The sequence below is a fragment of the Schistocerca americana genome, chromosome 6 (assembly GCF_021461395.2).
Source record: "Schistocerca americana isolate TAMUIC-IGC-003095 chromosome 6, iqSchAmer2.1, whole genome shotgun sequence".
Taxonomy (NCBI): Eukaryota; Metazoa; Arthropoda; class Insecta; order Orthoptera; family Acrididae; genus Schistocerca; species Schistocerca americana.
Window position 1 is genome coordinate 477,171,631 of NC_060124.1, and position 25,472 is coordinate 477,197,102.

Consider the following 25,472-nt stretch of genomic DNA (forward strand, 5'->3'; position numbering starts at 1 on the left):
CCCCACTGCTGGCGGCTCACCTCTAACTGCGCAACGCTACGCGCTGTTCACATCCAACTGCCCAACACTACAATTTCAAATATTCCGACAATGCCAACCAGCCACAGACTGCACACAGCACAGTCAGTGATTTTCATACAGAGCGCTACGTGACGTTACTAACATAAAAACCTAAACAGCCTACTTACAAAAGGCCTTACAACACTGAGATATGGTGAATCTGACGGCTGGAGGGAAATGCGACAGTTCATCCTCATGGTCACAAAACGAGTCGTGACGATGTGTGTTATGTGAACAGGCGCCTCTCGTCATACGACACAGCATCACCACTGAGGAACAAAGGCTGCACCATGTAATGAACCTGATCGGCAAAAATGGTCACGTAATCTTAGACAGTAATGTGATCTTGCTGGAACCCGAGCCATGTTTCACGCATGGGGCGGCCAGACGTCGGAAACAGTGTGAAACAAGTCTCAACCGACGGAATAACTTCCTTCCATTCCAGGACAGTCCATGCTTTATGTTCCCGGCACCAAGTTTTCCTGTTACGGGCATTTTGATCACTGATGAGTGGTTTGGTATTCGAGCTCGCCCTGCAATTCCAAGATTATGGAGCGATCTTCATCTATATCTACATCTACGTGATAACTCTGCTATTCACAATCAAGTGCATGGCAGAGGGTTCAATGAACCGCCTTCAAGCTGTCTCTCTACCGTTCCACTCTCGAACGGAGCGCGGGAAAAACGAGCATTTAAATTTTTCTGTGCGACTCCTGATTTCTGTTATTTTATTGTGATGATCGTTTCTCCCTATGTAGGTGGGTGCCAACAGAATGTTTTCGCAATCGGATTAGAAAACTGGTGATTGAAATTCCACGAGAAAATCCCGTCGTAACGAAAAGCGCCTTTGCTTAAATGATTGCCACTCCAATTCACGTATCATATCTGTGGCACTAACTCCCCTATTTCGCTATAATACAAAACGAGCTGCCCTTCTTTGAACTTTTTCGATGACATCCGTCAGTCTCATCTGATGCGAATCCCACACCGCACAGCAACACTCCAGAATAGCGGGGACAAGCGTGGTGTACGCAGTCTCTGTAGTAGACCTGTTGCACTTTCTAAGTGTTCTGCCAATGAACCACAGTCTTTGGTTTGCTCTACCCACAACATTATCTATGTCACTGTTTAACTCTTAGTGTAGTTTCGGTGTTGACAGTGTTCACGAGTGCGACATTGAAGCCTGCTGTGACTTTTGTGGCAGTCTTCCTCTTATTTTTCGTCACAATCCTTTTCAGCGACCGCCTGTTACGATCACTCACAACATACTTCAGATATCTTTGTCACTTAACGGATGACGTTTTCTCCTCTTTCCCTGTATGTGGTATAGATCTTCGATACGGTGCCTCTTGAACCACAAAACATTTCGTCTATCTTGGTTGCAGAAGTACTCACCATACGACCATCAACAATTTGTCCTCCTTCGAACTGACCTATCTCTGAGATAATGCACTCACACCTACACAGTACACTCTTATGACCACGATTGACGCATGCAACTTACTGAGGACGTTGTACCGGTGCCGTTTTTTGTGAAGTACAATAGCGGAACCTTGAGGCTTATTAGCGTCTGCACTTATTTTTAAGCATTAATTTATCGCCATGTTTCGAAAACTTTGTCCAACTCCAGGACATATCACTTCATTGCAATATCATATGTCTGCGTTGGAGTTGCCATTTATACACCACCTGCGATGCTCCAAAGTAACACGTGTTCTCTTTTGTAATGGTGGGTAATTTTTTTCTCTTGAGCTTTTGTAGCTGCGTCGTAAACCTACAAAATAAAAACCGAAAATACACTACTACTGGACATTAAAATTGCTACACCAAGAAGAAATGCAGATGATAAACGGGTATTCATTGGACAAATACATTATACTACAACTGACATGTGATTACATTTTCACGCAATTTGGGTGCATAGATCCTGAGAAATCAGTACCAAGAACAACCACGTCTGGCCGTAATAACGGCCTTGACACGGCATTGAGTCAAACACAGCTTGGATGGCGTGTACAGTTACAGCTACCCATGCAGCTTCAACACGATTCCACAGTTCATCAAGAGTAGTGACTGACGTGTCGAACCGGTTGGTTGGCCACCATTGACAAGACGTTTTCAATTGGTGAGAGATCTGGAGAATGTGCTGGCCAGGGCAGCAGTCGAACGTTTCCTGTATCCAGAAACGCCCGTACAGGACCTGCAACATGCGGTCGTGCATTATCCTGCTGAAATGTAGGGTTTTGCAGGGATCGAATGAAGGGTAGGGCCACATCTGAAATGTAACGTCCACTATTCAAAGTGCCGTCAGTGCGAACAAGAGGTGACCGAGACGTGTAACCAATGGCACCCCATACCATCACGCCGGGTGATACGCCTGTATGGCGATGACGAATACACCCTTCCAATGAACGTTCAACCCGATGTCGCGAAACACGGATGCAACCATCATGATGCTGTAAACAGAACCTGGATTCAGCCGAAAAAAATGACGTTTTGCCTTTCGTGCACCCAGGTTCGTCGTTGAGCACACCATCGCACGCGCTCCTGTCTGTGATGCAGCGTCAAGGGTAACCGCAGCCATGGTCTCCGAGCTGATAGTCCATGTTGTTGCAAACGTCGTCGAACTGTTCGTGCAGATGGTTGTTGTCTTGCAACCGTCTCCACCTTTTGACTCAGGGATCGTTACAGCCATTCGGATAAGATGCCTGTCATCTCGACTGCTAGTGATACGAGGCCGTTGGGATCCAGCACGGCGTTCGGTATTACCCCCCTGAACCCACCGATTCCATATTCTGCTAACAGTCATTGGATCTCGACCAACGCGAGCAGTAATGCCACCATACGATAAATCGCAATCACGATAGGCTACAATCCGACCTTTATCAAAGTCGGAAACGTGGTGGTACGCATTTCTCCTCCTTACACGAGGCATCACAACAACGTTTCACCAGACAACGCCGGTCAACTGCTGTTTGTGTATGAGAAATCGTTTGGAAACTTTCCTCATGTCTGCACGTTGTAAGTGCTCTGAAAAGCTAATCATTTGCATATCACAGCATCTTCTTCCGGTCGGTTAAATTTCGCGTCTGTAGCACATCATAATCGTGGTGTAGCAATTTTAATGGCCAGTAGTGTAAAATGTACTTCGAGCAAGTTGTCTCAGATTCGGTTCGAATTGCGGTTCCTCATGTGGAAGAGCAGACAGTCTAGTTCCATCAGATCAGCTATCGACTGTTGAACGTAGTATGGTGGGAGAGATACTCCAAATCAGTGCACAGCTTAATAGCGGCAAATCCGTAGCGGTACGGCGCGCCTGCTGGCGTTCCACAAGCCGCTTAGCGGAGTTGCGTTGCGTAACCTACGGAGGGCGGTTGCGGAGTTGTTTGACCAGAGACAGCAAACAGGTTCATGACTGTGTGACGGAGTCTCCGCTATCAGCGGTAGTCGCAGCGCTCTCATTAAACCACAGTCCGCATCTCTAACACGCCGGCCGTCGCCACACACTTCGCAGGTGAGCAGAAGTTTCTTTTTCATGACGTTCTCCATCGTTTTAGGCGGAGATTTTCTCTTGGGGCCGTAGCTGGCAAAGTATTTTTCTAGTTGAAAGTAAAGCAATAAAAAATAAATAAAATTATACCTAGAAATGATAGCGATAGAATTGCTATTTACAGAGAAAGTTCCTCCCTTTTATTTCTACTTTATTAGTGTTTTTCCGTTTTGCGATCTGGCTTTTTCAGTATTAGGCTTTCACTTTATTTAATCAGTAGGGTTTTCAGGAATCATTTTTGATCCTTATGCCTCTGACATTTATGACATCAAACGTTTCATATAGTTCGGTTATCTGTTACAAATCTAATCTTCTTTCACTCTCTCTCTCTCTCTCTCTCTCTCTCTCTCTCTGTGTGTGTGTGTGTGTGTGTGTGTGTGTGTGTGTGTGTGTGTGTGCCTCGTCCCTTTTGATTCTCGGAGTCTGAAACTGCGGCATGCCCGCACCAATGTCGTCTCTTTTTCTGATGTAATAGCCCACATAGGAAACTTACAACGTGCTAATCACACAGATACAACACTTCAACCTCAAACAATGCTGTGTGTGGGTAGTGTTACATTCTGTATTAGTTTCGTTGTTTATTTTGTTTACCAGTTGCACAAGGACGTTCATTTGCTTATATGTGCGTGATACCAGTAACGCGGACCCCTTCCGTGTTTCATAGATTAAGCAAATATCTGGCCGTGCTTTTCGGCTGTTGCTGATATTGATAGGGAGAATATTGTAGATAATATTTTCGTCTCTTACGGCAACATTTTTACACAAATATACCATGTACTTTTTGTTAATAGTATACGATAACTTACGAAAATGTTATAATGGTATAGTTTATAATGTCAACGGTTGCAAAAATAGCCGTAAGATATGCTGAGTGTGTGACGTAAGACTGTCTCCAGGGCCTTCATCCACTTGAGCAATGTCTACAGGGAAATGAGCTGAAAATATATCGTTTCTCTTGAAAAAGAAAATGTAGTTGCATAATATTTAGATAAAGGGGAGCAACAATCGGTCGGGAAGCTAAATACTCCCACCACTTGGCTGACTTTCGCAAGGCGTTTGATACAGTTCCCCACAGTCGTTTAATAAACGAAGGAAGAGCATATGGACTGTCAGACCAATTGTGTGATTAGATTGAAGAGTTATTAGATAACAGAACGCACATGTCATTCTCAATGGAGAGAAGCCTTCCTAAGTAAGAGTGATTTCAGGTGTGCCGCAGGGGAGTGTCGTAGGACCGTTGCTATTCACAATACATATAAATGAGCTTGTGGATATCATCGGAAGTTCACTGAGGCTTTTTGTGGATGATGCTGTAGTATATCGAGAGGTTGTAACAATGGAAAATTGTACTGAAATGTAGGAGGATCTGCAACGAATTGACGAATGGTGCAGGCAATGGCAATTGAATCTCAATGTAGACAAGTTTAATGTGCTGCGAATACATAGAGAGAAAGATCCTTTATCGTTTAGCTACAATATAGCAGGTCAGCAACTGGAAGCAGTTAATTCCATAAATTATCTGGGAGTAGGCATTAGGAGAGATTTAAAATGGAATGACCATGTAACTAATCGACGGTAAGGTAAATGTCAGACTGAGATTCATTGGAAGAATCCTAAGGAAATGCTGTCCGAAAACAAAGGAAGTAGATTACAGTACACTTGTTCGCCCACTGCTTGAATACTGCTCACCGGTGTGGGATCCGTACCAGATAGGGTTGATAGAAGAGATAGAGAAGATCCAACAGAGAGCAGTGCGCTTCGTTACACGATCATTTAGTGATCGCGAAAGCTTTACGGAGATGATAGATAAACTCCAGTGGAAGACTCTGCAAGAGAGACGCTCAGTAGCTCGGTGCGGGCTTTTGAAGAAGTTTCGAGAACGTAACTTCACCGAGGAGTCAAGTAATATATTGCTCCCTCCTACTTATATCTCGCGAAGAGACTATGAGGATAAAATCAGATAGATTAGAGCCCACACAGAGGCATACCGACAATCTTCCTTTCCACGAACAATACGAGACTAGAATAGAAGGAAGAACCGATAGAGGTACTCAAGGTACCCTCCACCACACACTGTGAGGTGGCTTCCGGAATATGGATGTAGATGTACATTCCGTACAGTCACTAACTCGAAAAGCCACTATATCCTGAGTAGTTTATGAAATATTCGTCCTTTTAACAGGTTATGATTACCGCTCGCAATCATAACGGTAATGCTGTGGAGCTCGTCATTTGTTCAACAGTTGCAACTATTTCGCTCTAAGTCTTATATGCGAGACTGCTTCTAGTTCGGTGAGTGCCTGGTTTTGCTTCAGAACTCTTCTATACAAAACAAATACTCCTCAAGAGGGAAAAACTTAATCTAAACATTAATTTAAATTGCCACGAATTGTATGTAACACATTTCATTAGAGGACTTACGTGATGTGACGCTGTTAGTAGTATCTGTAGAGTCCTGCGAATTTGATTCCCGCGCAGGATGGTAATTACTTTACCTCGTGAAATAAATGTCATGTTTGCCACATTGTACAGTTAATCAAAACGTGTACGCCATCAACGAACGCAACTTTTCATAAAGGTTCTGTTATTAGTTCAGTAATATCTTATTCAGAATTCTACAACGCACTTTGTTTCACATCTGAAGAAAAACCTGACACTAACCCATTACAATATTAGCTGTAACACTCCTTTAAATTTCTAGGGATGTTACTAGGAAGCTCCGTAAATTTGGACTTGTACAGGATACAGGCAGTGAGGAACGAATAAAATGAACTACATTTGTTGGGAGACTTGTGGGAATGTACGGTGCAACGGCATGGGAAGTATTTATTCGGGCGACCAATTGTAAAATCCTGCTCCAGAGTTCAGAGACCTTGTCAAGTAGCAAAGCAGCAGACATCAGGCGGCGGAACATTGTAGGATGCATTTAGAGCATCAAACTGAAAAAGACAGTGCAAATTTCTACCTCATTCATTGAATAGTAAATACAAGGAGTGTAAGATAATAGCCGGGTGGGATTAGCCGAGCGGTCTAGGGCGTTGCAGCCATGGACTGTGCGGCTGGTCCCGGCGGAGGTTCGAGTCCTCCCTCGGGCATGGATGTGTGTGTTTGTTCTTAGGATAATTTAGGTTAAGTAGTGTGTTAGCTTAGGGACTGATGACCTTAGCAGTTAAGTCCCATAAGATTTCACACACATTTGAACATTTGAACATTTTGTAAGATAATATTAATTACGGCGTTTATCGAGTCATACAGTCATTTCTCACTAGATCAATACATCAGGTTTGTAAGACATCTCTTACGTAAAATTTTCTGTATCGGGAGAAGATCAGTGAATATCTTATGTGCTAGTCCCCGTAACGTAGGACCCAATGAATTGTAATGATGTAAGGTGGCATGAAGAAAATAACTGGAAGTAATCCGCTGTCATTTCAGCTGTTAATTGTACAGTGGACAACATTCGTGACCTCTAAATGAGGAAATCTATGTCCCAGGCACTTGCGCGTGCTATAATAGCCGTATAGTAAGTTATTTCTGAGTCGTACAACACGATCTTTACCGATGTAAGGAGCTTTAGAGCTGTTGGATCTACAGTGCGTTTCAGATAAGTTGCGACTTTTGACAGTTCTGCACAGAGCGAGGGCAAGGAATCGTAGTTGCAGGCGTGTGCTCAACACGTCAGCTGTTGACAGTAAGCCTAGACCTACTCGCTGCGGAACCTCGCAGTTTCGCTTACTGTCTGAACAGCAAACCGGCAAGCCTGCAATTTTTCTCAAACGATTTTAAAGAAACTATTCAGTAATAAACTCTGATTCTCGCACATCTTACAGCGTAAATCGTCAGCTTCCTGATGAACTGCCTATCATTTCGTTAATTGTCATGATTATTGTGATAATTCAGTATTAGGTAAGATACTGCAAGAAATTCTTGAAGCTTGCAGTGAAAAATAGGGGTCGCTATGAATTTGCGTTTGGTGTGTGATAGGTCATACGTTGATGCGTATGGAAAGCACACAACATGTTGAATTATCCTCTAAACTTGGAAGGCTATAGCTATTTCTCTACAATTTAGAGAAACCACTACGTCACGAATGCGTGCGCCAGCGCAAAAGCAGGAATGAAATATTCGTAAATTCCTCGCATTTTGCAAACGGTCAGAAGTATTGAAACAAGATTTTGGCAAATGATAGCACACAAAGTGGAGGATATTTTATTTTACGATTAATATGCAGAACTTCCATACCAAACGTGATGCTAAAGATAGTACAGATTTTTCTCCATGAAATAATATAATTTTTGAGAACCATAGAGCGCTGGTGGAATCAGAATTGCTGTGGGTTTTGTAACAATATAAGTGAAGATGTTAACGTTTATTTTTGATTCTGAAATGGGCTTTTTCTAAACTACTCATTTTTCTTCTCCTCAGTTGTTGGTTTAATAATAACTTATGGCGTTTCTGGATTCCGTAGCAAGTTCCACTGCGTTATAATATTAATGAGATGAGCTTTTGTAATCTCTGCTCCCGTTCGGCAAAACAAGCAGATTTTAACATGGGAACAAGAGAAGTTACATATTACTCAAAGCTTCTCATAGTCCTTCATGAATCCATGTCTCCTCAACTAGCGTCTTGGTATGGCTGACAACTCGAGACCCTGGTGTAACGTTTGTAATGGCTTCTTTATCAGCATTTCGACCTCATCGGGCGTAATCATCTTGTGGTTTTGTCGCACATTAATTTTCGCTGAGTCTCATACAATCTCAGTCGGATTGAAATGAGAGTGATATACAGGGAGCCTGATTAAACTATGTCCTTTACTGTGAGCCAGTTTTTCGACCTGGTAGGTTGGCTTGTATAGTACGACAGGTCCCATTAACTTCGCATCATACATGGTAGATTCAACTTTACGAGTGGAACGCTTCTTTGTATACCGAGCAAAATATCCACCTTCCGCCGCTGCATTATTCTAGCTTTACCTATCACAGAAGATTGGTATGGCACAGTGTCCATTATTATTGTACAATTCAGAGGAATATTTTGCAGCAGAAACTTGTCTTTATAGCCAGTGAATATGTCCTTGAACGATCGCTTTAGCGAATCTCGTGTTCAGATGTTAAGCGCTATTATTATAAATGCAACACAATCACAAGAAAGTTGTTGGAGGTCGCCGCCATCAGTGTTTTGTGTGTTTAGTGTTTAGTGTTTAGTGTTCACCGTCCCCTCCATCGTTCACCAGTGCCATCATCATCTTCAGTGGTTGTGCGTCGTCTCATCAGCTAGCAGTGTGGATTATCGACGAGTGTGAACGGCTCCGTGATTGTCTCTGTGTGTCTCCTGTTTTATTGCCCACCGCTCTGTGACTTATGTGTCTTCTCACTGTTTTTGCTGCTTGTGTCTTCTATGGCTGAAGAGCAGCGTAGTGTGCTGCTGACAGCCTGCCTGTTGTACAGGTTTTAAAATAACAATAAAGTAAAAAAAAAAAAAAAAAAAAAAGAAAGTTGTTCACAATACCTGACCGCTGCAAACACTTCAACGCCAGAAAATAGACACTTTACAACGATAGCTGACGAACATGATGCATCTGATGCGTGACTCCTTGTGGTATTGTTTATCCACGACCTAGACAGAGGGGCGCCTTACCAACCGAACCGCTGGCTGCGTGGAGGGAAAACTGGCTCGTCAATGGTTTTACCTGGGGAGAGGCGTCACGTCGCCTCCACTGAGCCAAAGTCGCAACTAATTTTAATCGCACTTATAAGAATTCAGATGATCTGTTGATGGACTACATGTTTAAGAACATAGGAGCAGTCAACAAAGGCAAAATCAATAAATGTATGCAGAAAGTACAAAAAAATGAGGTGTTGCCACAAAATAGAAGAAACTGCAATATGGAGACACACAAGCAAAGGGGAAAAAATCTTGTGTGAAATTATTTCGCTACTGAGGAAGAGAATGAGTCTGCAGTTTTATGTTAGGCAAATCCGTCCGTTACGACGTATCAGCGTTTTCTTATCTCATGAATCCCACACGTGACTACGTCCTTGCTTTGGCATAGCATGTGATAGCGGAAAACCTTCCTGAAGTCAGTTCTTTTCTGTTGTAGAACCAACATGCAGCTGTGACAGGGGTCTGTACAATATTTCACCTAATATTGTTATATTGTGGGTGTGGATGAGTTTCTTATGATGCATCTCGTCTGCTGTCAAGTAACGCTATAAGTGATATCAGAGATACTGTCTCCACTAGAGAACTAATTACTTGCTCTTGTCTTCTGTGCAACTATAATCGTTTTATAAAAGAATTATAAGATTATTTTTCAACATCATGATAGAAACCGGATATCTGCGAGTAGGACGTTCCCTCTGAAAGTTATGAATGTAGTTATTTAGCCTATAGTTTCTGATGAATGAGTTTGCTAGGTCAAAATATGTGACATGCATGGATTCACTGACTTAAAAGCTTAAATTTTTACAGCTCCAAGGGACCGTAGTATTTGCTCTTATAAGGGTCTTAAGATAACGGACAGATAGACGAACAACAAATGTGATCCTATAAAGTTTCCGTTTTTACCGATTGAGGAAAGGAACTCTAAATCGCCAGTGGGCTTATAGAAATTAGTACACGTCTCATTAGATCATTCTGCGCAATTATCATTAACTTTAGTTACTAACATTGGTACTTAGTACATTACAAATCCGGACAAAATTAGCAACATATAATGATTGCTACCACAGTCAGCTACTGCTGTAACTTAATTTACCTTTCGCACTAGACCTTGGGGATAAAAATAGATCAGGTGCACTCCTGAGAATATGCAGCATGCACTAAATAAATGAGATTAGTAAAAATGGTGACAGGCAGGAGATAATGCCATTTGATGTTAAATATGTATCCAGTAAACTTGTTGCTCAGTAGCTATAAAATAGTATATCCAAATTTGGAGCAACCAACTTTCGTCTCAATATTTCCCTAAAGTTGATTAATGGAATTTGATTGTCTTAGGGTGTTCTTCATACAGTCTATTTTACATAGTATTAACTTTTTTTCTCTGTCCTAATTTACGCAGAATTTTCTTCTAACTATCTATTTTGTTTTTATGCACTCTACAGGCATCTTTAGATCTCTTTTTAAGATGACATTCTTGCAATATTCTAACGTTCTCGAGCTTTAGTCTTCTGACTTGTCATTCGGTTCTGTATTCTTTAAACTTTTCATTGGTCTTTTTAACCCTTAATTCAGGTATGACGAATTTGCCTTGTATCTCATCTATAAATATTTATAGTCAGAAGATGCACTATCTTCATAATTCTGATTCTGGATGATTGGTGGTCATATATTGTCGCATCGTGGTAACACAGTTACTTGATAATCCATTTTTCCACTACCACTTGTTTTTGTATGTAGTTTTACTAGTACGTCAATCAGCTTCGTTGCTGTAAATCATTCGCTGGTTAAGAAAAGCATATTTACAAAAAAAGTTGAATTCCCATCAATTAATTTTCGACTAAATGTTCATCTGAGCACGAAGAACTTGAGTATTACTTAATACCAATTTTTTTCTTGACATTTTTGTGCTACATTCTCTTTTCAAACTGCATTCGTTTCAAATAGTAATTAACCCAATCTTTTAAATTTCTGTGTATGCATAGGATCGCATTATATATCTGGTTAATCTTTGAGAACGTATTACCCAAGTGAAAACAGGAAATTGTCAGTGAGGGAGTGAGTCAACGGCACGTACAGCGGTGCTTGTTCACCAGGTATCGGGTTAGGACAATAACACTTGAAAATAAATTCTGACATGGCTGTTAACACAAATATGTGACCAATCTACGTGTCTACAAGGATTCTTTCACAGAAATATGTGTAGAAGATACTATGTACCTACACAAGTTGTGTGCCTCATTTACTCCATTATTCCTGTTTAATGTCTATAGTCCGTTTTTGCTCATTTTCTTACCCCTTTGTTTCTTGCTAAATCCATTACGTGACTCTAAACCATCTCTTTCACGAATAAAATGCTGTTAGTTAGAGTTCCAATTGACTCTAAAAACCCACTTCGGTGCTCCTTCTTATGTAGCACACAGTCCGTATTGCATATGACTGCTCATTTGAATCCAAAGTCTGATTATTTGTTTGTTTTTTATCCACGCACTAGTAAGATCTTTATACGGATAAATGCCTAGACAATCGAAGAACTGGTCCTATCATCTGTAGACATCGTATGTATCTGCTGCATTGATCAGGGAATTAGTGTTACAGATATGGTGAGACAATATAATCCTCTGCAGAAGCATAATCGCAAAAACTGACATCCCTATATAACGAACAATTTCCATCAACAGCATCACATGGTGTAATGCCAAAAAAACTCCGTGACAGGAACCAATGACCCGATTCCGGAAATACGAATCTCTGAACAAGGTCCGTACCTACGTTTTGTAAGAGCTTGAAATCAGTTACCGAACAATTACCGAGCTCTCGGAAAATCTGTTGCAGAGCACATTATTAACATGTAGTTAACAAACCAAAATTGATTGAAATACAGAGCAGATGATAGTTTAACTGCTAAAAGGAAATTGTAAGAGAATGTTAACATTTAGAAAACGGATGAAACGCTTCACAGATGACACGAAATAGTTCAAGAAACACATTAACGATGCAGCTGACAGTGAAATTCGCTTTGTGTCATCTGAAATTTCCATGACGCATTAACGAAAAATTCATAAGCACACTAATAACAGTTATGTACCTTAATCCGTGTACCATATCTAGTGGAACGTTCCCCAGCGGCAAATTTACTAAAACATAATATTCATGAGGTAGCTCAAAGGTTTATCACCGTCATCTGTTACAGTCCTTGTGATACCGGTCTGCACTTGGTACTTGGTACTTCGAACTTTGCACACTTCTTCCAGCTCAACCCGGAATAACAATTCCTCTACCCGTATCTAGTTCCTCCTTTATCTTTCTGCTCAAAGCTGATAGCTTTAGCTTTAAGTTTAAAGTCCTGCCGAAAGCGGTGTTATTAGCTGCAGACTACAGATAAGTGTCTCTTGAGTTTGCACTGTTAAGAACCGAGCAGTTTATTTCTGAGGCAGATTCGTTTTTGCTGCCTCTATCACCGAAGCTTTGAGTGTCTGTCACCGATTGATGCCACAGGATAGGCTATGGACGTCCTGTGAAAAATTATATCTGGCATCGTAGAGTCCTGTTGCGATTCGGAAAGAGAAATAAATCGTTATTTAAACGAAATAACTTAGTTTCTAACAGTGTGCAGGAAGTTTCGGAAGAGAGCCGTCGTGAGTTTAAAAGATAATAGTATGAGAAATTGTGAAATGTAAATACAGTCAATGGATTCCAAGGTACAGTTACTCGTAACTAGCGTTATTTGTAGTGTTGATAACTTGAATGCACACATAACTTAGGTAGATAAGTGCACATTCCTTTTGAAATGAATCATTCCCTTCTTGCTGGTCAGGGTTACAAAGATAGCTAGCATAGTTCTCCTTCTTCTCTGCAATGTCACGTGCATCTACAAAAGCAGATTATGCCTGGCAACCTCAATCTAGATGCAACGGCTTCTGCTATAGAGTAGTGAAGATGCTTTTCTTAACGAAGGACACATAGACAGAGCCGTGTACAGCATTTTACAGTTTATTACTTTTAGTAGTACTGTCTATAGTCCACTAGCAATAAGATATAATACTTACATATTTCTCGTCACCAGTGATAGGTCGTCTCAATGGAGCTATCCTAACTACTGAATGATTAGTGTATGCATTATTTCGTACACGCTAGGCGGCGGGAATCTAACTTTTCTCAACCGTATTGTGTTTTGTAGCGTTAGAGCAGAGATCCGCATGAAATCAGTTCTCTCATTTAAAATGACTAGGTATGCACTAAAGAATACCTGGCTACAACCATTAATAGCAGAAGAGCATCAGTCTAAGGAGCCTATAAACGCAATAAGCTGTAGTATGTGTTACCATCAAAATTAAAAGAAAATTGTGATTAAAACAATACAACGAACAGCTTGTTAATTTTCTGTCGAATGTACAATCTACACTGTAAGCTGTGGCCTGTCGTGGCTGGAAATGTCACAGTTAATAAAATATTCCGGCTGTTATGCCACGGTCGAGTGGATTTCCCATTAAAACCCAACGTTTCGTCCTCATTTGCGGAAAACATTTTCAGTGGGGACCACAGCCTCTTTGAGTATTCGCTTCACATGCTGGATCGCTACTGACTGCAGCGAAATTCCGCTTACGCGTGCTCTCGCAGTGTCGTGACGTCACATGCTTTGCAATCCCGAGCGCGTTTGTCCGTTGTCGGCTGCCGTCGTCCTCTTCTTCTTTATTTTCGTGACCATTGCGGCACTCCAACCCCAGTTCTCGATATCTGTAATATCGTACTACTTTTCTGCGAAGTAACAGACGTATTTTTGTGACAATATTCACATTTGGTTTTATTAATGTATAGGTACTCCGATGTATCGATATATTACGGTGATATGGTTCTTGTGTGTATTCATTTTTGTGATACTGTCATACTCTTTGACTTACTTGTAACCGTTTTGGCGCGAATGCGCACAGAGCAGTCTTTGTTTCACTTTGCAGAAGTTAAGTTGTTATTTCGCTTTGTAAAACAACAGTCAAGTCTTGTGTTTGGTTAAAGTGGGAATTAAATATATGAAGATTGATGCAAAACTGTTTTCTTGATGATGAGACAATTGACAAGAAGTATATGTGAATTTACAAGAAGTTTTATAAAAATGTGGATCGTGAACACCAAGTCAAAAATTATTGCTACCATACTATTGTTCTGATCTGGGATTGTTTGATCATTAAGAATTTCCTGAAAAACGCATTTGTTAGGTCTTCACACATTGCTAAAATACAGATCTGGAAGTTCTAGCAGTCAAAGTGGAATCATCCTAGAATCAACAAGATGAGCCATAACAACTTCGACGAACTCTACGTGGGAATCCATTCAAGATAAGTGGCAAAATTAATGACTTTCTTACAGTGACTTCATTATTTCCATTCTGACGATGCCATCCACAGTCAATAACTTTGTTGTTGCTCGATAAAGCGAACATATGCTGCGTGAGTAACATTATTAATCTGATTTCTAACCTACTTTGCAAGTGGTGGTATTGTTACAAAGGCTAGCATCCTCAGCTGCACATATCATTTAATTTCACGCTCTCCTGCTTCCGACTGAAATTCCTGTGGTGTTTAACAATTTCTAGGGCCTTTCTGTACAGCCTCAACGGCATTAATAAAAAAGTTTCAGTTTATCATGGATGAGGAGGGAGGAGGAATATTAAACTTTTTTGATGTGCTAGTTTTCAAGAAAGAAGATGGTATCTTAGGCCATACACTGTACCGAAAACCCAGTTACACAGAACGTTACCTACACCGGGATTCGAACCAACACAAACCATTCAGCGATACTTGACAAAAACTTTGTTAGGACAAGGAACGTCTGTGAACCAGAGCTGCTTGACGCGGAATTAAAATACCTTATCAATGCATTGCTAGAGAATAGTTATTAGTCGGCTGCAGTAGAAACAGCTTTACACCGCCGCGCAGAAGTCATAGCTATGTAGAAGTGCCTGTGAAATTGAATGATTTCCTGCCTTTCGCTAAGCACGCATAGGAAATATCTTGACAAAATGGAACATCACGATAATCTACAAATCGACTTAGAAGATACAGAATCACGTAAAATTGGTGAAGGATGCTCGCAGACCGCTGGAAAAAGCAATGGTCAAAGAAAAAGACCAGAAGAGCTCAAGGACAACTGTAGAACGGTAGAAATTGACAAATCAGCTGTTGTGGAGCATGCTTTGCAGCCATATTCATTTTTATAGGACTCAAGCACTGACAGTCACAAGCAGATACCATGAAAGGCTAAACACAGAGGCCATAGAGAATGTTAATGTTCGAAATCGGCTCAAAAAATCGAAATTTCGTTTATGGTCATTTCAAATGCTTTGTAGTTTTCTTTGTAAAATGAGCTTGGTTTCATACAAATCTGACGATAATTTTCCGAGATATCGTCAGTTTTACAATACATTGTCCGTCAGGTGCCACACCCATTTTCGTGTTACTGTAATACTTTGTGTATAGGACCTCGTGGTATGTCCTTGTGATGTTAGTATCTTTTCCATTTCAATGGTTTTCCAGAATGTAAACAGGGTGACAACTGAACGCCATTTGATAACAGACGGTGATAACTGTTTTTATTTACACACGTGAATTGCTGTTGTGATTCATTTCTGCATAGGAAATGCCGCGAATAAAGAAGTTTTCACCAAAGACAAGATTCAGAGGAAATCAATACTCAAGTAATAAAAGCAACAAACAAGAAGAATGTCTGCCTTCACGTACTTCAAACAAGCAACCCCTAAGTGCATCAAGGATGAAATTGAAAGTAAAACTTGATTCTGTGTTTGACTGCCACATGAGCTTTCAAAACAGAGAAGCCTGTGGAAATATTATAATTGACTTGAAGATACGCGATTTTCAGTTTATAATGAAGTCATTGGTTCAGCTGTCAGTGAGGTGTGTAACTTGTCAATGAAAGAAGTAGCTCAGCAAGCGATAAATGAAAACACCGCAATTCCAAACACATTACAGCTTGTTTTGATGATTCATGGCAGAAACAAGGGCGCACATCTCTCAATGGCATCGTTTCTGTCACATCTTTCTTCACTGGAAAAGTTTTAGATGTAGAAGTGATGACTAAATTTTGCTTTGTTTGTCTAAATGACCCAGGAGCAAAACACATCTGTGAAAAAAATTGTAGTGGACCAAGTCGGGGTATGGAGGTGGCTGGAGTACGAAAAATATTTCAGCGCGCTGCCAGTGCAAGAGGTGTCATGTACACGAAATATTTCGGTGATGGCGACACTAAAGTCTTCGCAAAAATCTGTGAAGAGAATCAATATGGACCTGATATTCAGATTTAAAAAAACTAGAACGCATAGTACATGTTCAGAAAAGACTTGGCTCAAGGCTGAGAAAGCTTCTAAAGGAAAAGGCAGGAAATAAATTAGAAGATGGAGAAACACTTGGAGGAAAAGACCGTCTTACAAACTGTAAAATAGACAAGCTGCAGATTTACTATGGGTTAGCCATAAGAAGGAACTGTAAAGATTTGGAAAATATGAGAAGAGCTCTATCGGCAGTATTTTTTCACAAAGTATGAAGTGATGAAGACCCACCACACTACCTTTGCCCAAAAGGTCCTGAAACTTAGTGCAAATGTAATCGGGCATTATGTTCTGGTGAAAATTATAAACACAAACACTGTTTACCTCTAGCAGTTATGAGTGCAATAAAACCTATATTTAGGGACTCGGCTAGTACCGATCTGCTCAAGAAGTGCTTACATGGAAAAACTCGAAATCTGAATGAAAGTTTGAACTCTTTAATTTGGAATCGCCTACAGAAAACGGTCTTTGTACACCAAGGAAATTTAAAATTTGGGGTATTAGACGCTGTTTTGTGTTTTAATGATGGAACATCAAGAAAAATTGAGGTACTGAAGAGACTTGGAGTAAATGCAGATGCAAACACTAGACTGGCGTTCGTAATATTGACTTTTCAAGAATTCGTAAAGCGGACATAGCTGCTCTCAATTGCACAAAAGATGAGAGAAAAAGAAGAAGAGCCAAGAATAAAAGAAGGGAGGATGCCTACAATTCAGATGATGCTTAATATGGCACAGAGAAATATTAATTGTATGTACTGTAACAAAAATTTGTAAATAATATACAAATAAAACTTTAAACCAAGTTTTCGCAAAACTACATTTTTTATCCTGTAGGTATCATTATTTACTGAATGGTTTGTCACAGAACGTTGAAATTCTGTGCAGTTGTTCCAAAGCAACAAATTAACAAACACATGCCCATTCGGCATTCTGCGTGTATTTCTTTTGAGGTAGACCAAAAACAATTATAAATTTCATAAAAAAAGAAACCAAATGTTTGAAAAAAGTCAAACGGTCTCTACAAGTTCGATCTGCCTGAATTTGCACTAGATTAAAGGAATTATTACGGAAAATATGCATACCAAGTTTCAAGGTTCTATGTTTAATAGTTTGTTCAGAAACGGTATCTGAATACCTCGGAAATTTGCATTGCCGGCAAAGGGAAGATGGCTCGAGCCTGTCTCCTCTTAAACGCCCCAGGAATTTCAATAGGAAGGAGAAGGGCGTGAAACTGAGTGACATCTGGATCCCAGTGCCCAAAATGTTTGCTGGTTTTGCACCATGTGGTTGATAGCATCAGCAGACGACGACGACCGACAACGGCCAATTGCGTTCGTGTATTCAAAGCATGTGACGTCAAGCCACTGTGAAGGAGCATTCGTAAAAGGAAGGTTCCTGCAGTCAGAAGCGAGTCAAGCTATGAATCGGGGACTTACAGAAGCTACAATCCCCCATGAAAGAGTCCTCCGCAGTTGGGGACGAAATATTGGGTTTTCATTTGAAATGTATTCGACCACGGCATAACGGCTTGGAATCTTGTAATAACTGTGTCAATCTACGTTACTGACTGTTTCAAATAGCTTTAACTTGGAAAACACTGAGAATGGCATCATTATACGACACTTCTCAGTTGTAGTACATCCTGTCGTAAGTTAACGTATGTTTATTGTGTACAGAAATACTGTGCATGTGGAATGCGAGTTTTAGCTGCGTGGTATTACTTGTGCATAGCTTCATACACTACTTAGCTAATAAAATGCAAGGAAACTACATAATTATCTCGTAAGGGACACAAGCAAATCGTTATTCAAAACTACAATAGTGAATTGTGCGACATGTGCTGACATAAGATTACTAAGCGCATGCCAGAGACCACTTATGGTCTCGGAAGTTTTGTCTTTAAACGTATCAACTTTAGAGCGTAGAAACACCACAGTATTTAACATATTGCTTATCTGTATTAACAATATTCGAAATTCAAATGGTACACTGCAAATTTTGTGCATCTTCTCAAAATGTGAAAAGTCCTAGTGCGATACAGAAAACTTGTCACACGAAAAAGAATGACCTTGCAGAATCACTAAGTAACGTGTGGTGACCTACCAAGGGTCGTAGATGTCGCATTTAACAGAATTTAGTACAACTTTATAGATGTGACCAGTGTGTATAAGCTGCCTGATGAGCATTTGTGCTGACCCATGACCACTGTACAGATCTCTCACGCACTGTAGGCGAAATCTAATGTCCCAGGGACTAACATCTCTCTGGGGAACATTACATTTATGTCCTATGCGACTTCACGGATAGGGCAAGTAGTCTCATCTCTGTTGACTGTTCGCAGAATACGTAGTCTTACACTCCATGAGCACGCTCGTGATATACTTGCAGCTTTCTGCGTGCAGCTCAGAGTTGAATAACTGGGATGCACTCGTAAACTGCCGTATGTGCTCTAAGATGTAGGTGGTATGACTTTACCAATGGCTTTCCCACAGTGAAAACATCGTTTCCCGTCAGATCACCGAAGTTAAGCGCTGTCAGACTTGCCTAGCAACGTTCCGGTTTGCCGAGCGAGTGCTGTTGGTAAGCGGGGCGCACTCAGCCTAAGGGAAGCCACTTGAGGAGTCACTTGACTGAGAAATAGCGGCACCGATCACGAAAACTGCCGAAGGCTGGGAGAGCGGTGAGCTGAACATATGTCCTTCCGTATCCGCATCCGGTGACGCTCAAGGGCTCAGAATGACACGGCGGCCGGTCGGTACCGTTGGGCATACAGGGCCTGTTCGGACGGTGTTGTTTTCTTTTCCATGCTTTCGATGTCTGCGCTGTGAAATTGACATCGTGGTGACAACATCTCATCTTACGAGGAAGGGTATTGTAGATACATCTACCTCTACATCTACTTCCATACTCCGGAAGCCACCTGACGGTGTGTGGCGGAGGGTACCCTGAGTACCTCTATCGGTTCTCCCTTCTATTCCAGTCTCGTATTGTTGGTGGAAAGAAGGATTGTCGGTATACTTCTGTGTGGGCTCTAATCTCTCTCATTTTATCCTCTTGGTCTCTTCGCGAGTTATACGTAGGAGGGAGCAATATACTGCTTGACTCTTCGATGAAGGTATGTTCTCGAAACTTTAACAAAAGCCCGTACCGAGCTACTGAGCGTCTTCCACTGAAGTTTATCTATCATTTCCGTAAGGCTTTCGCGATTACTAAATGATCCTGTAACGAGGCGCGCTGCTCTCCGTTGGATCCTCTCTATCTCTTCTATCAACCCTATCTGGTACGGATCCCACACTGCTGAGCAGTATTCAAGCAGTGGGCGAACAAGTGTACTATAACCTACTTCCTTTGTTTTCGGATTGCATTTCCTTAGGATTCTTCCAATGAATCTCAGTCTGGCATCTGCTTTACCGACGATCAACTTTATATGATCATTCCATTTTAAATCGCTCCTAATGCGTACTCCCAGATAATTTATGGAATTAACTGCTTCCAGTTGCTGACCTGCTATTTTGTAGCTAAATGATAAGGGCTCTATCTTTCTATGTATTCGCAGCACATTACACTTTTCTACATTGAGATTGAATTGCCATTCCCTCCGCTATGCGTCAATTCGCTGCAGATCCTCCTGCATTTCAGTACAATTTTCCACTGTTACAACCTCTCTATGCACCACAGCATCATCTGCAAGAAGCCTCAGTGAACTTCCGATGTCATCCACAAGGTCATTTATGTATATTGTGAATAGCAACGGTCCTACGACACTCCCCTGTGGCACACCTGAAATCACACTTACTTCGGAAGACTTCTCTCCATTGAGAATGACATGCAGCGTTCTGTTTTCTAGGAACTCTTCAATCCAATCACACAATTGGTCTGATAGTCCATATGCTCTTACTCTGTTCATTAAACGACAGTGGGTAACTGTATCGAACGCCTTGCGGAAGTCAAGAAACACGGCATCTACCTGTGAACCCGTGTCTATGGCCCCCTGAGTCTCGTGGACGAATAACGCGAGCTAGGTTTCACACGACCGTCTTTTTCGAAACCCATGCTGATTCCTACAGAGTAGATTTCTAGTCTCCAGAAAAGTCATTATACTCGAACATAATACGTGTTCCAAAATTCTACAACTGATCGACGTTAGAGATATAGGTCTATAGTTCTGCACATCCGTTCGACGTCCCTTCTTGAAAACGGGGATGATCACTAGGAGAACCGGTTCTCAAAAGAGTGGTCAGCCAGTGGCTTGCCCAGGCTACTCGGTGATCACTCTGTTAAAAAAATGGTTCAAATGGCTCTGAGCACTATGGGACTTATCGGAGGTCATCAGTCCCCTAGAACTTAGAACTACTTAAACCTAACTAACCTAAGGACATCACAGACACCCGTGCCCGAGGCAGGATTCGAAACTGCGACCGTAGCGGTCGCGCGGTTCCACACTGTAGCGCCTAGAACCGCTCGGCCACTCCGGCGGGCGATCACTCTGTCACTTGAGCTGCCGATCCTCTGGTGGTGACCGGGTTGCAGTTGTCCTTAGCATCTACACTGTAGAGCCAAAGAAACTGGTACACCTGCCTAATATCCCGTACGGGCCCCGCAACATGACGTGGCATGGAGCAACTAACGCCTGAAGTAGTGGTGGAGGAAATTGACACCGTGAGTCTTGCAGGGCTGTCCAGAAATCCGTAAGGGTACGAGGGATGGAGATCTTTTCTGAACAGCACGTTGCAAGGCGTACCAGATATACTCAATAATATTCATATCTGAAGAGTTTGGTGGCCAGTGTAAGTGTTTAAACTCAGAAGCCACTCTATAGCAATTATGGCGTGTGGTGTGTCGCATTGTCCTGCTAGAATTGCCCAAGTCTGTCAGAGTGCACATGGACATAATGGATGCAGGTTATCAGACAGGATGCATACGTACGTGTCACCTGTCAAAGTCCCATACCACTCCAACTGCACACGCCCCACACCATTACAAAGTCTGCACGAGCTTGAACAGTCGCCTGTTGACACGTATGGTCCATGGTTTCCTGAGGTTGTTTCCATACCCGTTAACGTCCACCAGATCGATACAATTTGAAACGAGATTTGTCCATAGGCAACATGTTTCCAGTCATCAACAGTCCATTGTCTGTGTTGACAGGCCCAGGCGAGGGGTAAAGCTTTGTGTCGTACAGACAGCAGAAATACACGAGTGGATTTTCAGTTCAGGTAGCCCATACCTATGATGTTTCTTTGAATGGTTTGTACGCTGACACCAGCTGATGGCCCAACATTGAAATCTGCAGCAATTTGAGGAAGGGTTGCACTTCTGTCACATTGAACGATTCTCTTCAGACGTTTGTCTTGTTCTTGCAGGATATTTTACCGGTCGCAGCTGTGACGGAGATTTAATGTTTTACCGTATTCCTGATATTCGCGGTACACTCGTGAAATGGTCGTACAGGAAAATCCCCACTTCATCGCTACCACGGAGATGTTGTGTCCCATTGACTGTGCGCTGTCTATAACATCACGTTACAACTCACTTAAATGTTGATAACCTTGCATTGTAGCAGCAGTAACCTACCAAACAACTGCGCCAAACACTTGTCTTATACAGGCTTTGCCGACAGCAGCGCAGTATTGTGCCTGTTTACATATCTCTGTTCAAATGGTTCAAATGGCTCTGAGCACTATGGGACTCAACTGCTGAGGTCATTAGTCCCCTAGAACTTAGAACTAGTTAAACCTAACTAACCTAAGGACATCACAAACATCCATGCCCGAGGCAGGATTCGAACCTGCGACCGTAGCGGTCTTGCGGTTCCAGACTGCAGCGCCTTTAACCGCACGGCCACTTCGGCCGGCCATATCTCTGTATTTGAATATGCATGCCAATACCAGTTTCGTTCGCCCTTCACTGTATAACCTTCACTACTCAAGGTAAACTTGTGAATAACTTTCCTGCGAAATTTTACTTGACTGTACGCTGCAAATTGTCTGTATTCCTCTTCATTGACAATAGGTTTCTTGCCTAATATAGCATTTAAATCTCCACTGATAGTGATGCCCTCGCTGCACTTTAAATCGTGCTGTTGCCAATCTTTCATTTCTATAGGAATAACTAATTTATTGTTGCAAATTTGATCAGTCAATATGGAAATTTCACACCGAACTCTTTCTTTCTGCTATACTCTACAACATGTCATGTTCAAATCTACACGTCTTTCGTTATTATTTCTTCTTCTAACACTTGCTCTTTCGTGTTTATAACCCTCACATTCCAGGTATAGAGTGAACGCACATTGGAAGCGTGTATTCGTCATCGCCATACTGGCGTATCACCCGGCGTGATGGTGTGGGGTGCCATTGGTTACACGTCTCGATCAGCACTTGTTCGCATTGACGGCACTCTGAACATTTCAGGTGTGTTACGACCCGTGGCTCTACCCTGTATTCGAGCCCTGCGAAACCCTACACTTCAGGAGGATAATGCACGACCGCATGTTGCAGGTCCTGTACGGGCCTCTCTGGATACAGAAAATGTTCGACTGCTGCCCTGGCCAGCATATTCTCCAGATCTCTGACCAATTGAAAATGCCTTGTCAATGGTGGCCGAGCAACTGGCTCGTCACAATACGCCAGTCACTACTCTTGATGAACTGTGGTATCGTGTTGAAGCTGCATGGGCAGCTGTACCTGTACACGCCATCCAAGCTCTGTTTGACTCAATGCTCAGGCGTATCAAGGCCCGCTATTTCGGCCAGAGGTGGTTGTTCTGGGTACTGATTTCTCAGGATCTATGCTCCCAAATTGCTTGAAAATGTAATCACATGTCAGGTCCAGTACAATATATTTGTCCAATGAATACCCGTTTATCATCTGCATGTGGAGTAGCAGTTTTAATGCCCAGTAGTGTAACTTTGAATGCTTTATGTTCTTTGGTGGAGCTGATTTATATACAATGAGAGCAGTGTTCTTAATTGCAGAAAACAGTCCCGAATGCTGATACACTTATATCTGAATATTAGTAAAGTGTCGGCACACGGGACGAGACAGCTAAAGTTGGCGTGCCTGTAGATGTGCTGTACAACGTCAAAGCAGACAGCGCCGTAGGGTCTCAGGACGATCTGGCTAACATGATTTTGCCCTCTCAGAGCACCCGGCGGCCATTGTAAGCTTTATTTGGCTCGTAAACGACATAGTTTACTCACGAAAATTGACACGCATGAACCTGCTGCTTTAGCTGTATGAAAACGCACATTTCCTCCCATGTCGATATGCTTGTATGTTTTCTGTGGTATTCATAAATAAAAACTTCAGTTTCCGTCCGAAAGAACAGATACCATCTTCATATTTATGTAGTCAAGGCTCACCGGCCATTTGACCACCTTCTTCTGTGCGGATGCACAAACAGTGCCCGTACTCTTAAGGTAATCGGCAGTAAAGCCGCGAGTAGTGACTATGATGGGCAGAGCTCTGTGAATATAGTGCGGGACAATAAGTTGCGAATGTGGATCTCACGGGAGGCGTGCCAGAAATAAGTCCCTGGAGTCCTCCGTGGCTCAGATGGATACAGCGTCTCTTATGTAAGTAGGAGATCCCGGCTTCAAAAAATGGTTCAAATGGCTCTGAGCACTATGGGACTTAACATCTATGGTCATCAGTTCAAATGGCTCTGAGCACTATGGGACTCAACTGCTGAGGTCATTAGTCCCCTAGAACTTAGAACTAGTTAAACCTAACTAACCTAAGGACATCACAAACATCCATGCCCGAGGCAGGATTCGAACCTGCGACCGTAGCGGTCTTGCGGTTCCAGACTGCAGCGCCTTTAACCGCACGGCCACTCCGGCCGGCTATGGTCATGAGTCCCCTAGAACTTAGAACTACTTAAACCTAACTAACCTAAGGACATCACACAACACCCAGTTATCACGAGCCAGAGAAAATCCCTGACCCCGCCGGGAATCGAACCAGGGAACCCGGGCGCGGGAAGCGAGAACGCTACCGCACGACCACGAGCTGCGGACTATCCCGGCTTCGAGTACCGGTCGGGGCACACATTTTCAATTGTCCCCGTTGAATTATATGAACGCCTGTATTCAGCTAGGGATATCCATTTCATTGTAATATGTAATAAGACAAAAAACGAACAATACACGTCCAGTCAGTAAGGATATCAGCTTAGAAAAGTACACTAAATCGAAAAAACTCCCTCCTGCCAGAGAACGCACTTATACTTACATAACATAAAGTATTACGGAAATTATTTCAGTTAATTTCGTAAGAAAAGTCTCAAAATCTTTTATATAACGTGAAGACGAAGAAACATACAGGTAAGACAAGACTCCAACCGTCTCCAGTCCTATCTGTTATTTTCTAATGTGATACCTCGACTCACTACGTTTTTAATCCCAGGAAAGCAGTAACAAAAATGACGAGTTCACTGTGAAATGACATAAATAAGGTGAAAGATAACTATAGTCATCAATTACAGCATTCATAGAATGAGGAAGGATATTCAATCTTTAAAAGTAACACATGGACACAAGTTTAACTACGTCGACTGTTCGCCAGACATCTTCACGGTCGTATTCAGCTGGAGGTAGTTCAGCATCCACATTTTCTTCTTCTGCAACCCCCAGACTCAAATTAATCAGTCAGTTAGTCCTTGGGGTATGCTCCTTAATCTTCTCCAGAGTCAATTATAGGGACAGCAATCTCGAATAGCAGTATAGCAAAGTCCTTCACTGCCTCGTCGTTCTTGTCAGTTTCAGTCTTCTAACATCCTTCTTAGGGAGTTCAAGACTTTCCTTTGTAACAGACACCAGATGTTTGCCCCCATATTCTTTTATCTACTGCACTTCTTA

At 42.0% G+C, this 25,472-nt stretch overlaps 1 protein-coding gene across 1 annotated transcript in view; it reads left to right on the forward strand.

The window, feature by feature from the left end:
- Positions 1–3,486: 3,486 nt before the first annotated feature.
- LOC124619450 (liver carboxylesterase 1F-like) overlaps positions 3,487–25,472 on the forward strand; it is a 180,624-nt gene continuing 158,638 nt past the window's right edge. The window contains exon 1 of the mRNA XM_047145840.1: positions 3,487–3,574. The gene's annotated coding sequence lies outside the window, so the exon portion shown is untranslated. The remainder of the gene's footprint in view (positions 3,575–25,472) is intronic.